This window comes from Tupaia chinensis, unplaced genomic scaffold, assembly GCF_000334495.1.
Source record: "Tupaia chinensis unplaced genomic scaffold, TupChi_1.0 Scaffold000291_1, whole genome shotgun sequence".
NCBI classification, from domain to species: domain Eukaryota; kingdom Metazoa; phylum Chordata; class Mammalia; order Scandentia; family Tupaiidae; genus Tupaia; species Tupaia belangeri.
In genome coordinates, this window is record NW_006159776.1 from 1,305,426 (window position 1) to 1,310,687 (window position 5,262).

Below are 5,262 nucleotides of genomic sequence, written 5' to 3' on the forward strand. Positions count from 1 at the left end.
GGGGGGAAAGCCCTACTCTTGAAAAAAACACCAGGCATGTGTGTGTGCATGCCCAAAATCCCGAGAGAAGAATGGAAAAGAAGGGATTGTGGTGTAGCCACAATTTAGGTGATATCTCATTCTCTCTCTCTCTCTCTCTTTCTGTTACTGTTTCCAGCAAGTGCATGTGCCTGTAGGAAACTTGGGGGGCGGGGAAAAAATGATTGAAAAGGGGCCAGCAGGTAGTGTGGTGGTTAAGGCCGCTGGACCCTGTATGATCAACCATGGTTCAAATGATTTTCTTTCTCACTTTCTCTCTCTCTTTCTGTCCCTCTCTAGTCAAATTAAAATAAATAAATAAAGCTAAATAAAATAATTCTTTAAAAAAAAAAAAGATTGAAGAAGTAACAATAGAGAGGATAGGGGCCAATAGATGGCATGGTGGTTAAGGTGCTGGATTTCCACATGACCAGCTGTTTGAGTCCTGGACCTGGTGACTTAAAGCAGATGGCGTAATGGTTACATTGCTGAACTCCCTCGTAGTCGACCACGGTTCAAGTCCCGGACCCAGTGGCTTAAAACTCATGCCGTGCATGTGTGTGTGCGTGCTCAAAGATCCCAAGAGAAGAGATTGCAGCATGGCCATCCCCTGTGGGGGTGATTTCTCACTTTCCCTCCTCTGTCTCTCTGGTGATCACACACACCCCATGACAAAAACCTAAAATAAAACAAAACATTTAAGTATGAAAAAATTTTGAAAAACTAAGCATTTGACCAAAAAACAAAAAAAGTAGAGTCAAGAGAAGAAATTAATAAAATAGAAATAAATAGTATCAAAGACCAACAAATCCAAATGCTTGTTCTCAAAAAGATTGATTTTAGGGGCCAGCAGATGGCATGGTGGTTAAAGGTGCTGGATTCCTACATGGCTGACCATGGTTCAAGTTCTGGACCTAGTGATTTTCTTTCTTGCTTTCTGTCTCTTTCTTTCTGACTGTCTCTGATCAAAGCTGGAAAATAATAATAATAAAGTTAAATAAAATAATTCTAAAAAAAGATTAATTTTAAAATCTAGTGTAAAATAAACAGACATCTATCAAGATTGTTGAAGAAAAAAGGAGAAAAAATAAGACAATATTCAGTACTCATACCCAGAATGTCTGGCTTTAGAATTTATACTCTTAACTGTGTTGCACTGACATTCTCTAAAGAAAATGCTGTGGATGGGCCAATTTGCAGTGTGGAGGTCAAGGCATCTGGATCCCACAAGGCTAGTGAAAAAATATAGTTTGAAAAACTAATATGATTTCTTGCTTTCTGTCTCTCTGTCTTTCTGGCGAGTGCATGCACCCTATAGCAAAAACCTCTCCAGCAAAAAAAAAAAAAAGAAGAAAAAGAAAAACACCCTGGGTGGGACCAGCAGGTGGTATGGTGGCTAAGAGTGCTGGACTCCCTCATGACTGATTGTGGTTCAAGTCTCAGGCCTGGCAGCTTGGTTTCACACTTTGTCTCTTTCACTATGTCCATCTCTGGTCAAATTAAAATAAATAAGTAAAGTTAAACAAAATAATTATTTAAAAAAGAAAAAGAGGGACCAGCAGTTAGCGTAATGACTGTGTCGCTGGACTCCCACGTAGTCGACTGTGGTTCGCGTCCTGGACCCAGTGGCTTAAAACTCATGCTGGGCGCATGTGCGTGTGTGCCCAAGATCCCGAGAAGAGAATGGAGGAGAAGGGATTGCGGCATGGCCATCCCCCCTGGGGGGGGATTGCTCACTTTCTCTTTCTGTCTCTCTCTGTCTTTCTGGTGAGCACACATGCCGTATAGCAAAAACCTCTCCAAAAAAAGAAAGAGAAAAACACACTGGGTGTATGTGAGAGCCCAAATCCCAAGAGGAGAATAGAAGAGAAAGAATGGTGGTGTTGCCATCCCCCGGGAGATAGCTCAACTTGGAGTGAGCTATCCTATTTAATGATAAAACTTTAGAAGTCTCTCCATTAAAATTAGAAAAAATCAAGAACGTGTGCTAGCTCTGCTTCTATTAAAGGATTTAGGCAATAGAATAACACAAAAATAGAAATTAACAATTAATAGGGAAAGTTACTAATGAGAGTAAACCATTGTGTTATTTTGTAAATTCTTGTGGGGGAAAAAAAAAGTTGCTCTACTACTCCAACTTAAGTTTTATGCCAACTTTTTTTTAGATCAGTTTCAGTTATAGTTGATAGTACCTCTGTCTCACTTAAACTAGCTAACCAGTTAGCAGTTATGTTCATCAATTGTGTAGTTAAGCTGATGAAATTACTTTATTCAACCATGACCAAGTAGTTTTATAGATTTTAAGGATATTTATCTATAGGGAAAAAATAGCTTCAACTAATTAAATTCTAATTGTTGGGTTTTTTTTTTTTTTCCTTTCTTTCTTTTTTTAAAGGTTTTTGCCTAAGTGTATATGCTCTCACCAGGGAGAGAGGCAGAGACAGTGAGAGAAAAAGTGAGAAATAACCCCCTAGAATGGATGGCCACAGCACAATCTCTTCTCCATTCTCCTCCCGGGATCTTGGGCATGCACACTCAGGCACCCAGTGTGAGTTTCAAGCCACTGGGTCCAGTACTTGAACTGTGGTCAGCCATGAGGTAGTTCCGTGATGTAACTGTTCTACCATCTGCTGGCCTCCTACCTATTTTTTTATGCAAAAATAAATGTAATAAAAGTGACATGAAATAGAAAATGGATGGGAGGATTTTTTGGGGGGCGGAAGGGGAGAGGGTAATGATAAGAGCCCTTAAATATTTACTCTGATTTAGGGCTGCGTTAGTTTGAATTTAGATCTGTTCCCATTTTAGATACTGTCCCAGGGCATTAAATGTACAACTGCTTAGCTGAATTTAGTCGTAGCTTTAAAAGTCAAGGAACTATAATAGACCCAGTGTACTTTAGTCATAGTCATTATGTACTGGTGACTTGGCCAGGATACATGGCATGTGCTGTTCTGTGTCACTCACCACCCCTCCCCCACCTCCTCTCCACAATCCCATTTTACAATAAGTTTTGGTTTTATGATTTGTTTATCTTCCCTCTTCTAGGAAGCCTGGGTATTCTTTTGCTAAAAGGATTGAAAAATAACTGGGAAAAGAAAACCACAAAGAGTTTAGGAATATTTCTGCTTAGGAACATAAATGAACATTTAGGTTAAATTGTCCTTGAGTTATTTTCACATTGTTTATATATTGAAAATATTTTAGCTTTGCATAAATGTTCATTGGTCAAAATAATGCTCTTGTAAAATTCCTGCTATTCTCTTCTACCCTGTCTATATTGGATCTGTTATTTTTCAGCTCTTTGTTGAGACCACAGAAACTAATACTTAAAAGAAAGGTGTGTTTCCTTGCCTGTGTTACTAGATAGGCCGTGACCTCTACCTCACTTTGACTTCAGTGTCAGCTTGATAGGATAGGACAGGTGGACATTCTGCTGACCCGCATCTGATTGGGGAGGGTAGAGGCTCGTGATAGATGGATATGTCTAATGACAAAGTAAGCAATTCCATGAACATGAGTATACAGAGTAAATTGGGGCAAGCAGATGGTAGGGCTAAGCTATAACTGGTTTCTGTCTCAGCTATGAGATTTGCTGTGGTTGTCTCTTCACAGAAGCCAGCTGGGATAGTCTATTAACTGCCAGCGCCCACTGGTCTGGGTAGAAGGGACTTGTTGCTTTCTTTAGCATTTGTCATCCTCTCATTTTCATGTGTGACTTTATGGTCATTTGCTGGTAAAACATGATATTCAAAAGCGTAATACATGAGAACAGACCTTTCCTTAGAGAACAACCCAGGTAGATCCTATTTCTACAATATGATTATACTTTGAAATCTGGCTTTTCTCTGTTTCCTCTTTAATCTTCTGATATTTTATATTCTTGTGATCTCTGCTGTTGCCACTTTAAATCTCATTACTAAGAATTCGTCCATGTTGTGAAGAGAAGAAACATTTCTGTAAAAATACTAACACAGAATATTGGACTATAATGAAAACTAAAAAGGAACCAAACAGACCTGCTAATCTTAGCTTTCCTTTAGAATTTAAGAGACCAGCTAGTGGCATGGTGGTTAAGGCAGCTTGATCTCACATAATTGACTACACAGTTTGAGTCCCGGACTCGGCAATTTGAAAAACGCACCAGGTGTGAGTGCTTGCATACCCAAAATCCCTGCAGGAGAAGGGATTGTGGCATGACCACCCTGGGTGGAGGGTGATTTCTCATTTTCCCTCTCTCTGGTGAACATACCTGCCCTATAGCAAATAAAAATAAATAAATAAAATGAATTTAATTAACTTGAGTCAAAATACCTTTAAGAAACATGTTTTGGTTTAATTTCGGACACCAATAAACAAAGTTCTGCAGTAGCTCTAGTTAAGATCACTAAACTTATATTCCTTGGACTGGTTTAAAGATGTTCTTTAGCATTTGAAGTGGAAGAAAGTAAGGCAGAAACTGCAAGTGGCATCATGTAAGATACTGAACCAAAGGAGAAGTCTGTCTGAGCATACAAATTGTACTTTTTTTATAAAGTTTTTGCTATACCACACATTGCAGGGAAATGGCCATGCCACAGCCCCTTCTCCTTCTCCTCCATTCTCCTCTTAAAATTTTGGGTATACACACACACACACACACACACACACACACACACACACACACACAGTGTATTTTCTGAGTTATAGATAGGATCCGGGACTTGAGCTGTGTAGTCAGCCATCTGGGATATAGGTGCTGCCTTAGCCACCCTGCCACCTGGCTGGCCCTGATCCTTTTTAAAAAAACATTATTTATTCATGGGGACCAGCAGGTGGTGTGGTGGTTAAGGTGCTGGACACTTCCACATGGCCAACCATGGTTCGAGTCCCAGACCTGGTGGCTTCCTTTGTCCCTTTCCCTCTCTCTCTCTCTCTCTCTCTCTCTCTCTCTTGCTCTTGCTCTCTCTGTGTGTGTGTGTTGCTCTCTCTCTCTGGTCAAATTAAAATAAATGAATGAATAAATAAAATTAAATAATTTTTTAAAAAAGAAAAAAATTTTTTAGTTAATTTTCTTTGTTATTGTTATTATTTTAATTTGACCAGAGAGAGACAGAAAGGAAAAGTGAGGAAGAAAGCAACCAGGTCCACGACTGGAACCAGAGTTGGCCATGTGCGAGTTCGCCCCCAACTACCATGCCATCTGCTGACCCCTGATTCATTCTTTTTTTTTGGAGAGATTTTCGCTATAGGGCGCGTGCGCTC

General features: G+C 39.7%; 1 protein-coding gene across 7 annotated transcripts in view; it reads left to right on the forward strand.

The window, feature by feature from the left end:
• The window catches only part of FKTN (fukutin), an 80,662-nt gene that overhangs the window by 35,636 nt on the left and 39,764 nt on the right, over nt 1-5,262 (forward strand). The window lies entirely within an intron of this gene.